The 13,399-nt window shown below is 34.7% G+C and overlaps 1 protein-coding gene across 5 annotated transcripts in view; it reads right to left on the bottom strand.

Moving 5' to 3' along the window:
• The window catches only part of CDH19 (cadherin 19), a 114,751-nt gene extending 101,697 nt beyond the window's left edge, over positions 1 to 13,054 (bottom strand). For 2 of the 5 annotated variants that reach the window (XM_063165548.1, XM_063165544.1), the window contains exon 1: positions 12,892 to 13,054. The gene's annotated coding sequence lies outside the window, so the exon portion shown is untranslated. Of the gene's footprint in view, positions 1 to 5,631; positions 5,758 to 12,614; positions 12,765 to 12,891 lie in introns of those variants that run through there. The other 3 variants (XM_063165558.1, XM_063165526.1, XM_063165567.1) reach the window with 3 other exon arrangements.
• Positions 13,055 to 13,399: the final 345 nt, after the last annotated feature.

Here is a 13,399-nt window from a genome sequence, read left to right as displayed (position 1 = left end):
CAACAAACCATAAAACATAAACTCCCCAGCAAAAACAAGAGAGTATTGTTATGACAAGTAGGTTTATCAACCTATTGCTTTCACAGACTCTTATGTACATTTGCCTTCAAAATCAGATGTGTCACAGTGGACACAAGAGAAGTGAGATTGCTGCACAGAGATGAATGCAAATATGAAGTGCAAATGAAGGAGGTGGAGAAGAGAGAGGAATGATTGGACCAGGAATAAGATGGAGGTAACTTAACCCCTGGAAGTAGCTATGCTAGTAGCTACATCCAAAGAAGAGATTAAATCTTATTTTATGCCATATGTATTTTCACATACTTTCAGCTTTAAATGCACGGTAATTTTGATTAAATTACCACATAAGTAACACATCATAATTACTATGTAAGTTCCCATTTCCCAATTTTCAAGGCACGTGTCTTCCTATAGAAGGAAGTCTGAATAGTGCTTATGCTTAGTCACTAATTCAAAAAAGAAGGTAAATATAAATAACTCCACTGCCTCCTGGAATGGATGGCATTTGCTGATGTTCTTGAAAACATTTTATTTGTGCTGCTGGGGTTAGAGGAACTACACTGCGGTAAAAGATTCCTAACTCACCAAGACTGACACAGAGATAAATCTGTATCAAACATATTAATATAGCAATAAAATAATAGAAATATTCTAATTTTACCTGCCTAAACATGCTTCCGTTCCCCATGTAAAATTTGCTTTGTTCATTTCCCTTGGGAATTTAAAATGTAAACAGTAAAAATTCCAAGTGCCTCTTTCCCTGCTGAAGCGTAAACTTAAGCTTTAACTTTCATTTGTGTCTCACTTCATATTCAAAGCAGGAGACTTCTCCCTAGAGCTAATAAGAACTTTAAATTTGAGCTAGCCTGCCAGTGTGTTATTCTGGGTTCGAAACCAAGAGCTGACATTGTGAACACTGAGCAATGAGTTTGCAAAAGAGTTCACCTAAGCATTGAAAAATCTGAGTTAGCATCATTGTGGAAACAAACCAAGAGTTTGGACAAAGAGCTGACCTTGAGATCACCCTAAACTCTATCAGGGCCTCAAAAAACAGTAAAGAGCTTCACCAAAATGCCTTAGAACAGAAATAAGTCTAACCCCGGAAGAGAGTTGTATTTCCAAATGCCTTTAATTCTCAGTCTCTTTGATGAAGTTCCCAAAGAATTCTAGTTCTGATGATAAATTTCCTGATGGACACTTGCTTCCCAAGGAAAAGAGCTGCTGCAGGTATTGCAGTGATTTTTACAGGTACTATGGAAGAGATACTGAACTTCAAAAATGTAACCATCACTTTATTTGAGTTAGGTAAGCATCAGTGAACTACAGATTAAAATATTTTCCCATACTGGAGCCAAGTGGAATTTTCAATCAAACAAAATTAAGCTTTCGTAAAAAAATGTAAAAGCATTTTAAAAGACTAGGAAAATGAGTTCCAATACTGCACACAATTAGTAAATTCTTGTGTCTTCTTTTTATAGAGAGATAAAAATCTGTGTAAGATGGAAAAGAAAAATCAACCAATTCAATGTTTATGGTTTGTTTTTTTTTTCTGATTTGATTATGTGGTTAAAAACGTAGATCTATGGGAATATAGCTAAGAAAACATGTCCTCCTTTAAAACATTATACAAATTTGGTAAAAACAAATATGTATAATATAGAGAACATTCTTCAAATTTCAAGAGTTGAATCAAAAGCCTTTCTATTTGAGAAAGAATTTCACAGCTGTTGGTGACAAATTTTGAATCTGAAGAATATTTTGTAGCATTAAGGATTTAGGAGTAAATAGAAAATTAGAGCAGGGCTTCCACAAAAAAAAAAAATAATAAAGCCATAGAACAAGGTTCAAGGTTCAATAATAGAGTATAAATGAGTTAAAGAGATTCCTAGCGTATAATTGTTTCTCAACAAGGAAGAAATCAATGGATATGATGAAAAGGTGAGAAGTTGAATTCTGGGAATAAGATAAACCTAGGGGGAAAATACACATGCTGAGTTGCTTGGGCGCTTTGTAGTTCAAAAGTGTTTCATGTTCACTAACCTCTGATAGAATTCTTTATCAGATTGATTTGATTGTACTTCAGGGTGCACTGTGGCAGACTTTTGCCAGAGCGGCCCATTGCTTCAGCAAGAGCTGTTAGCCAGAAAGTGCAATGCTGTCTAATTATTTCTCTTGAAATATGAAGCCCTATTGTATGTATTGTGAATTATTTTTAAATACGATTAAAGTCTTTGAGAGAGCCACGAGTGGCCAAGTTTTCTGAGGCAGTCCTAGGTTTTTGTATGCTATTTTAGGGAATGTGCTCTCTTTTTTACAGGAAGATGAATGTGACTTGGTTGACATTTTGTCAGTCAGGTTACCCAGGATTTTGCAATTGTTACACGTTTGTTCAAGTCGTACCATCACCCTGGTAAATACTGCTGCACAGTCCATTTTCATCACCTGAGTTGTTGTGACAGTTACTGTTTGAAGACAAATTTTCAGGTTTACCCAAAGATTTGGCAATCTAGACTAATAATAATAAAAAAAAAAATTGGTGACAACCCTTTTTTCTGCCCATCAAAAATAGGTGAGTGGTAGAAGTGTGTACATGATAGGTTCTTTCTCCTATTTTCTTCACTTTTTGAAAGACAATGGTTCATCTGACTTTTTTCAGTAGGCTCCAGTGCTTTAACCAGGTCCTCTTTACACTGACAGGAGCCAAGGGAAGCTCAAAACATGTATACCAAATGACAAAGTTAATAGTCTTTATATATAATGCTGAAAAGCATAGGCTTGCTTTTACTTTTTGAAAGATTATTTGTTTCCTAAGTGTACTTTTGTGCTGTTTTCATCTGGAACAGCATCAGACCCATCAGAATGTCACTTGCCTCTCATTATATAGCCTGTATTGTCTGATTTCAATTGATGTGTATTCTGTGAGGGTATTCACATACGCTTAAACTTAGAGACTTCTTGTTCTTTTCAATTACAGAACTAAGAGAGGCCAATCAGGAGAGAAATTTGGCAAAGGATAAAAAGGAACATTGTTTGCCTCTATCTCTACTCTTTCACTCAATTTTTGCTGCTTATCTATATCCCAGTCCATGCTCAGTCATTATGTGACATGAAAAAAAAATAATATCTGAGTCTGGGAAAGTCAAAGCTTGGTTTTTGTTTGTTGCTTTGCCTATTTGTTTGAACACAAGGACTCCAAGATTTATTAATCATCCCACCCTTCTGAATCTTTTCAGTCTGGTTATCATATGAACCTCCTTTCCTGAAAAGAAATATTTTATGTATTTTGTGTAGTCTCACTTGAAACAAGGAGGAAAATGCTCCTCTCAGACTGGATTTGTATTCACTCCGTACTGAGCACCGTGGCTGTGATCCAGCAAAGCATTTAAAGTTAGTTTATCTTTAAGCATAATCCCATTGAAGTTAGTGGCATGATCCATGTACTTAAATTTAAACACATAGCTGAGTGCTTTGCTGGATCACAGCCAGAGTACTCAGTACCTTACAGGATTGAACACTCTCTTTTCTTTGACTCTGGCCTAAGGCAAGATATACAGACATGTGTGAATATATGTTCCTTATAGTATAGAGGTTAAACACTGTGTTGTTCTCAGATTCTTTCATATTCCATTCAATGGAAGATATTCTCCAGTTTCTTAAAACTCTTGCCAGTTGTACTGAAAGAGGAAACATTACAATTCCAAAAGAGTCTAACCTAGACTGTCACTTTTCTTTATCTTTTTTTGATCATGCTGAATTTTGTAGCTCAGGAGATTCAGGTCAAGCTGGTGTTCTGAATGAAGGTAATTTGTTAACACACGTTTAAATCCCTGCAATGTTCTGCTGACAAAGGCTAACTTAATACGCAACGGATTCAACACCTCTCCGGTGGTGGTATGTGCTTTAAATGAAAGTGCTTTTTGCAGCCTGGACTAACTCGAGCCCTTTGGGGCTGATTGAATGTCAAGTGTTTCAGGCAGCTGAAGTTAAAACTTTCTATACAAGTTTGTTTAAGCCTGGTTTGGATAGTAAGACCTACAGTTCTTATTAAAATGGGGAGATATCTTGAACATTTGTACATAATAAAATATACAGACCACTAGAGAAACACTGTTTCCATCAGATTAAACTATGCATATAAATAAAATTATATTCTTACTGAAAATATTTTTTTATTGGCTGCATCTCAGCATATTTAAAGGTGATTTCAAATCTGATTAATGGGAATAAGTTATGGCTCAAACATGGATTCACTTGAAAGGTGTTTTTCTTCTCCTCCTTCTTAATGCTTTCTTTTTTTTCCCCATTCTTAAGCACCCTCGTACAATTCCAAGTCCATGCTCCTTATCTGAATATCAGCCAATCAGACTTTGTATCTGTACAGACTAATGATACATTCCAAGTATTATTTGCTTGATTATAAAGCCTGGTTTGATGGGATACAATCACTTTTCTGTTCTCAATGACCCACTGAATGATGACATTACTCAGAATTCCATTTAGATGATGCAAATGACCTAATCAACTTGTCTTCTGCCATGGCACTAACTGAACTCAAATGTCAAAGAAAACTTAGTAAACAAAATCTTCCTTTTATGTAACTGAAATTCTGCTATGGAAACCTTATGAATATCAGCTATAGAAATTGTTTTGTTTTTTTTCATTTGCATAACATAGATACACAGGTCCATACTTTTTAATACACTCAGGATTTGTTTTCTAAACAAAGAAAGAAAAAATACAGAGCAAAAAGTAAAATTACATTATATGAAAACTGCTACATGGTTATTTTGTTTCACTTTCCATAATAAATTATAAACTATGTCTTAATTCAAATTTTGCAACAAGTTCTCAATCGAGTTAATATTCCTCTTCTGCATTTTCAAGTACTGATCATAGTTGCTCTGTTTCCTCTGTTTCTTTCTTTACCATTATAAAAAGGCTGAGTCATGCAAGCTGCAAAATATTATAAGTATTGTACTGGTAGAATAACCAGAGTAGCTCAAGGTTACATGTATCAAATACCGTCATATGTGTCACACATATGTCACACATATGACACATCAAAATTAAATGGTATATCTTGGTAGCAGTCTAGTTTGCACAGCACTGAGAATTCTGGATAACAGACACTTGTTTTTGCTTTGCAGGCCCATGTAGCTGAGTTTGCTGTTTTAGCTGCTTTATCTAATGTTCAAGGCTTCTAGTGAAAAATAGATGCATAATATTTACATGACCTGCTTTCATGTCTTGGTTGCAACATATGCTTCCACAAAATTGTCACCTAAAAAGATGGAGATAGTCTGCTAGATTGCCCCAGACACACAGAAGAGCTTTTCCATAAACAAATATTTGAAAGACTAATCCAGTCCTTGCACATTAATTTGGCAACATCAGGGCAAAAATCTTAATCGATAATGTTAAAATGCTGCCAACTAGTTTTCCTACTATTTCACTTCTTTCTCAATATCATACTCAGTTAACTATAAAATGATATTTGATTGTTTTGAGGGAGTTCTTATGCTGAAGAAATGTTAATTACTGTCTTTCTGCAAGAGTGAGAATTGAAAGTTGCTATCAATGTTAACAGTGGTTCATTACAAGGGATCCCACCTTCCAGGTTGTCTGTTCTTTTGATTTTAGGCAGATTCACACATGCCAGAGGACATAATGATCTTTCCATAATAAGATTATGTTCCTTAGGTATTACATGTCTTCCTTTAAACTGAAGATCAAGACTGAAGTTTGATGGTCTGCAATCAAAATCACACTTTACATTCCTTGAGAAAAATCAAGAGTACTTGATCCATTACATTTAAAGCATGGATATGATACGTAATTTTCTTCTTTTTTTCTGGATACAAAGCATTCACACATCAGCATCTGTAAGAGATGTTATAGATTTGTGATGAAAACATTCACTGTTAGTGGCTCAGTGATGAAGTGCTCTCTTCATGTCAGTGAAAATAAGGTTATTTTTATGTAACCAGTGTCTGACAACAGAGAGATGCATATAGACATCATGTTATCTACTACACCAAATTATATTAGTCTAACATCGAGACAGAAAGTTCAAATTTGAATTTTTTGAACCACCTCAATGAATCATGCTGCTATTTCTAAGTTCACCACACTTGGGGATTTCTTCAAGATATAAGATCACAGCAATTAGAGGAATAAATAGTGAAAATAGGTAACCCTAATAAAATTTAAAGTAGAACTATATTGCCTTTTACTATTTTTACATCTCAGTTGTGATGTTTAAGCTCCATTTTTTCATACAGTTATAAACATCAAATAATCCATACTAAAGGGTGAATAGACTGATGCATTATTTTGGTCTAATATCTATCACCAAAAAAGGCATATGAAAAATACTTTTTACACTGTGGAACTAACCAATAATTTTAGAAGTTGTATACTAACTCAAGCACTATTTTATTTGTACTTTTGATCTGACATATCTTCTATTTACAGTTTTCAGTCCAGTTTATTAACTTTATTAAGCAGCCCAAATTCATAAAGAATATTTTATTGTTATGCATAAGTATGTTTATACATGCACACATATGAAAAAATATTTGTCTTTAGTATAAAAAGTCACCCAGAAATGTTCTGAAAAATTCAAAGCATGATAAAATCTATTTTATATAATTACCTTTAAATGTATTGCACAGTTTAAGGAATAACATCAGCTTCACAATTGTTTATTTCATCTTTGGTCTTCAAACATATTTTATTATTTCTTCCCCCTTTTTTTCTCTCAATTTTGTTTGAAATAGGAGTAATTAAATTTAAAATCCCAGTGAGTCTACCACAACATTCACGGGAATGAGATAATAAATGTCCTACAGCAGCCCAGGCAAGTCATCAACATTGTTTTACTGTAGCTTGATGTTTTTTGCCATAAAGATTATTGTGTTTCACACACAAAAAGCTCTGTTGACTATCAATCTTACATGCATGAAATTTTTGCTTCACCTTTTTCTTCTTCTGTAATACTCTTTGCCTTCAATTGAATATTGTCTGATTCCTTGGTACTATGATTTTTTAAAAGAAGCAGTAAAATGTTCAAAGCCTTGAGCTCAAAAAGAAAAAAATATGTTAGGTTTTTATATTCACAAGAAATTGTAGTTGGATTTTAAATAACTATATTTATCATGAGTGTTTGGACTCCATCTGTCACCACTTTCAGTTATTCATTTCATATTTGCAAATTATAAGGTGGGGACACTGAATGTATAAAGAACATGTTTTCCTTACTGAAACAATCAAATATAAGTATCCTTAAGGCTATTCTTTTCCCTGGATTTGCTAAGTAAGTGGTGTGTGACAAATTAAATCAAGATGAGACAAATTACCTACCCAATGTAACAAAGACCACACAAATCAAGAGCTCCTCTGAAATCCAGGATCTAAGAAAATTCTCAGTAAGAGTCTGCTTTATTAATTATCAAGGTCTGTCCTGGATATTCCAAACCTTGACATCTCATTTTTGTTTAGCTTAGGGATTTTGCTTTTTTGTTTTCTGACAAACTTCATGAATTTTGTGAAAAAACCCTCCAATGAAATACATTTTTCTTGTAGCCTAATAAGAGATGCTTAGATAACATTGTTAGCTCAAAAGTTAAAATCTGAAAGAATTGAACAAGTTTGGAGGAGTAGATGTACCTTTCCTTCCCCTACATCACAAGTCCAAACACTATTTCTGTGTGTGAGTAGGGCTGATAAAACTAAAGATTTTGAGCACATACCCCCATATATACACACATTTTTAGACTCAGTGTTTAGAAAATCAAACAAACCCTGTGTTCCCTAAACATTATTTCATAGAACACAATAAAAGCATTACATGGATTTCAGTAAAGCAGTATATATTTCAATAAAGGGGATAATTCAAGCAATTTGGCCTGCTGGTAACCTGGCATAAGATGCTTTGTTCTATTACAACAAAATCTTTCACATCTTCTGTTTTTTGTTTTTTTTTTTTTTTCGTTAGATCTCTCACATCGCTTCCATGGCTCTATGAATTTAAAATTAACTAGAAAGGTCTGAAGAAGTTACATACCAGGAAATGGAATATGCAAACTTTCTTTCCAAGAAGAACACCACTTCTAATACAGAAATATGATTTTACAGTAATCTTCAAATTATGACTGAGAGTTAACAGAGTTAAATACCTCAGACTATTTCAGATCAAGATTTGTTGCCATTGTCTAAAAGGTAAATCATCATTTGTTATCTTGTTTAAATGTGGAAAGATATAATCACACAAGGCCTATAGTTTATGTTTGTTTAGGCACATTTTCATTACCCTGTTGCAGCCCAGAAGCAGGGTACAGCTGGGGAAGAATGGAAGAAGGGTACTATTGCACTGGAAATCTTTTGGCAGACTTGAAGAAAAGGCCAGAATAGTTCTGTTTTGCTTTGTTTTTCTATTTGAGTGTTTCCATTTTTAAATAGAACTTTAATTAAGAGAGTTGTCATTAATGTTTTAATCAAAGTCCCCAAGAACTTCTCCTTGCTATACTCATCTGATATAGATGTACTCATGAACTTTTGTAAATGTAGACAATTATACCAAAGAAATACCAGACTTCATTTTACTGACTTCTACTGTCAGGAAGTGATCTTCAGTGTCCCAGATAGGTTACTGCACAGCAGAATAACAGCCACAGCCAAACTTAATGAAAGACATTAGAGTTTTAGAGCTTTCTTAGAGTTTTCTTAGAGTTTTCTTCTTCTCTCGTGTGATATGACTATCCTCAGATAAACTCAGACAAATATGCTGCACAAGCATAAGATCTGATTTGTAATAAGTAACTGAAATAACTGTAAAACTTTACCTATAAAGTTGGTAGAAATGCGTTTAGTATTTAAATTGTTCTGTATATTTGGTATACTTCAATATCTCCTTTATATTAATTCTAGGTTTGCATATGACCAAGTCCTGAAAAAATAGATTTATAATCAGAAAAAAAAGCAGAACATGAGAAAACCAGTGCACATGCATATCTTCATAATGAGCTTTATTTTTTAAGTACATTGAAGACAAAAGTAACAGATCTCCAATCTATTTTAATTCTTGGCATGAAGGCTTCTTTATTCACGGATCATTCATCTGACAGACTGAAAAGGGAATGACTTCTATTTCTTTTGGTGGCTTACACCAGTCTATTGCAAGGAAAATACATAAAAAATTCAGATTTGTGTGCAGTGGCATCAGTTTGAACTCTTCTGCTAAGGTCTGTAGTTGTCTTCCCAAGGAAGATTGGGATTATATCCCATTCACTGTGTGCACTGTTGCTGAATGAGTTGTTTATAAAAGCATTTGTAGAAGCAGTTGTATAATTTTTGTGTACTGTAATATACTGAAGTTTTAGGCAAATAAGCTTTATAGTGGGGCAGCTAAGCCATCTTGTTCTTTAACAATTGATAAAGGGGAATGTGGATATTTCTTTACACTCCTGAAGAGACACAAGGAATTAATTTTTGTGGTTAGTATGTGTCTCACAAACAAGTAAATTGAGTCATCCGATGCAAGCACAGGTAAGCAGGGAGTGTGAAGAAAAACATTTTTTCAAACTCAGTTTGCTTCCATGGGACAGATAACTCTGGGTTCAGGATACAGAAGACAACTGCTGGACTGTGAAGCATAAGTTTCATTAACTATTCTGTTAGATTTGTAATTTCATAGCACAGTCCATAGGAGAATATCCAAACAACCTTTCCCACCCCAGGCTGTCTGCATACAAAGATTTCATCCTCCACACCAGCCACAAATCTTTCACTCATTTTCCAATATCCTTTAGGTTATAATAAACAATTCGTGCAATGAAGACTTTGTACCCCCATTGTGGAAGAAAAAGAGTTAAATGTATCCCAGACTCAAAAAAACCTGCTCAAAAAGAAATTCTAGCTCTGTGGGATGCAAGGATAAAAATATGATTCCACTGTAAGGAAGAGAAAGACCAGACATGGATACTGATTACTCTTCCCAGCTTCCTTCATGCTCTTTTTCTGGGAAAAGAGGAGATTTTACTCCTTTCTTTTACATTTTAAAACACTACCCTTCTTTCAGCATGCCAGGTTAGGAGAGTTAATTAGACCCAGATGTCTATCTTGTCATGATCCAAACCCAAAATTCAAAGTCCCTTTGTTTAGTCATCCTTACTTCTAAAGGGAAAGAAGGAAATAGGTAAACACCTGAGTCATTTCTTGATCTTAGCATGCATAAGAGGAGCAAAAATTATTAAAAACTAGTGTGACATTTTGCATAGAGGCCTATAACTATTGATAGAACTGAACTGAAAAACCCATACTCCTATTTGTGGCTTCTCAGGAGCGAAAGAAAATTCATTAATCATTCAGTACCACAGTCTGCTGTAATATCACACCTTCCATTGAACAAATGGATCTATGAATAATCAGGTTAATTGATTTTGTTGCTTAAATCCAGACTACTTTGACCATGGAATAATTTTAGGCTCTAAAACTAATTCTGAGAGAATGAATAAGGATAAAAGAATATGTTATCTTCTGATGATTAATATTGTTCTTCCAGTGACCAGCCAAATTACTTTCTGATCAGTTTGTACCTATTTAATCTTGTTTGGAACTGAATATGGTGATAATGATCAAGGGAAGCATGACATGACTTGTAACATTTTCTGTATTCATATTATGAAGTAGAACTGAGAAATAAAGTATATAAAAAAAAAGGGAAATTTTTTCTTAATTTACTCACTTCTCTATTCCCAGCTGTAAACAATTTTATATATATATTTATATATATATATATAGAGAGAGAGAGAGAGAGAGAGATTTTTCCTGGCCCTTAAGATTTCTGAATTAAATGAAAATAAAAATGAAGCACAAAAGATAAGAGATTAATAACTTGTTAATCTCCAGCATTTTTATCTCATCAAATAATAATTATTTTTAAAATTGGCATAGTTTTTTCCTAAAATGAAATAAATTTCAAAATGGAAAGTCATTTCAATAAAATAACTACAAATTGGACAAGTAACTCCAACTTTGAAATCGTAAGGCATAATACTTTAATGAATTAAAAGTATTTTTTCTTTTCCTGTGTAAGAAAAAGTAATTTGTGAATACTTACATTTATTCACTTATTCATATTGCATGTAACAATTTTTTTCAAAAATTAAAATTTCATTAGAACATTCCCTCATATATGTCAGCGATTGCCTAAAGATACACAATTTTTAAAGAAAATATTTCTAGCATCAAGAGCAAATTAAAACAAGCAATTTTTAAAGGTTTTGAAATCTCTATGGTTGCTGGATCATACCACTTCAGGTGGATCTACAATTACCTACACTGGGGTAAGTTTAAAATGTCCTCATCACCCCTGAATCAGTGTCAGTGAGTCACACTTTAATACTCAGCACTGTTTGGTTCTGAACCTGAGAGCTGAGTGGATAAAAGTCTGTGGTTTCTTTTAAAAACTCTCCCATTATTGCTGGAAGTAGATCAGAGCCTGGTATAACATATTGCAAATTCTTTGATTTCTACTTTCAAACAACAATGTTTCTGAGAGAATTATGCCTATTCCATTAAATGTGTGCCACACCACAGTCACCATGGACTGTAATTTTTACATTTTCCCATGAATAGGATCTGACATAATGCAGAGCCAAAACTCAAAGTGTTCTTTATCTTCCAGATCTTACACAAGCTACTGAGCTGGTAGGTCAGGATTTGAAGGTGGTTTCAAAACCAGATATTGAAGAATAGATAGAGCCAAGATTCATAATTGAAAGATAATGACTGAGGCATTCATCTGTGGAGTTTATGCATGTTTTCAATTAGTTGCAAATGTTCTTTACACAGTTTAATATATGAGACAGGTTAGACTGGTATCATGGTTTAACCCCAGCTTGGAATGAAGCTCCACACAGCCACTCACTTATTCCCCTCCCCACCAGAGGGACCTGGAAGAGAACTGAAGGGGTGAAAGCTGGAAAATTCAAGGGTTGAGATGAAGACAGTTTAACAGGGAAAGCAAAAGCCAAGCACAGAAGCAAAACAAAACAAGGAATTAATTCACTGCTTCCCACGGGCAGGCTGGAGTTCAGCAATCCCTAGGTGAGCAGGGCACCATCACATGTAATGGTGACTGGGGAAGACAAATGCCACCACTCCAAACCTCACCTCTTTCCTCCCACACTTTATACACCGAACATGATGCCATATGGTCAGGAATATCCCTTTGATCAGCTGGGGTCACCTGTCCTGGCTGTGTCTGCTCCCAGCCTCCCATGCACCCCCGACATCCTCACCAGTGTGTCAGTACAAAAAGCAGCTCTGTGCAATCTCTGCTCAGCAATAACAAAAACGTCTCTGAATTACCAACCCACTTTTCACCACAGATCCAAAACACTAACCCATACCAGCTACTGTGAAGAAAATTAACTCAACTTCACCCAAAACCAGGAAATCTTGAAAAAACTGTACAACGTTTCAAGCAATAGAGATGTTCTTTAGGACAACTCAGACATTTTGAAACTGGGAATAAAAACATGGAAAAAATAAAAACATGGAAAGTGAAAGGAGGACAACTAGGAACCTACCAGCCATTTTGGGGGAGTAAGAGTAAGGTATATTGAATCACAGAGCCCTTTTTATGTTTGAACACTTCTTTCTCAGAAGAGCAGAACACATTTTCAAGACCTCCCTCCTTTAGATGCTCTTGATTACATCTTTACCTATGTAAACCCATCCTAGGAACAAAGAAATAAAGGTTTTGCTGTCACGACCAAGATTCTGTCTTGAAACAGAGCATGCAAACGAGTCCCGAGTTTAAGAGAGAAGGAAAACAGATGTGCAAAGGAAAAATAAACACTGTACCTGCTCTCTTCATTTAATAAGTTGCCTCTTTGTGTGAAAGAATTCCTCCTGGATACCCTTTTCTCTGCTTGGCTGTGTCTCAGCATTCACTCCTGTTGTACATCATTTATCAGTACCAGCTCTGGGAGATAACCAGCATCTGTGAGATGTGTAGTATGTTTTGGATGAAAGCTGTCCCTGTTGCCTTTAACAATGCCAATTGTTCTACATCCCCAGCATTCTGCACTTGTCTTCAGTGGTTAGAAACAGCATTCCCAGCTGCAGTGGGAAAGGGTTTTGAATAAATATTAAGCAGACAGCAAACATGCTATAAGTTTTTCATGAATGGTATTTTAAACTAAGAGTAACAGTAGGTTTTAAAATTTTTGAGTGTCTAAATTAGCGGCCTATTTTCTTAATTGTCAGAAAGGAAAAACCACTATTGTCCTATTTTTTTTGGTCTATAAAAGAGTCTGGGGTTTCTGATTCGAGACATTAGACTCAGACTTGAGATCCCAGACCCTGGAGG

The sequence above is a fragment of the Melospiza melodia genome, chromosome 1 (genome assembly GCF_035770615.1).
Source record: "Melospiza melodia melodia isolate bMelMel2 chromosome 1, bMelMel2.pri, whole genome shotgun sequence".
NCBI lineage: Eukaryota > Metazoa > Chordata > Aves > Passeriformes > Passerellidae > Melospiza > Melospiza melodia.
This window is presented reverse-complemented; position numbering and strand designations above follow the sequence as displayed.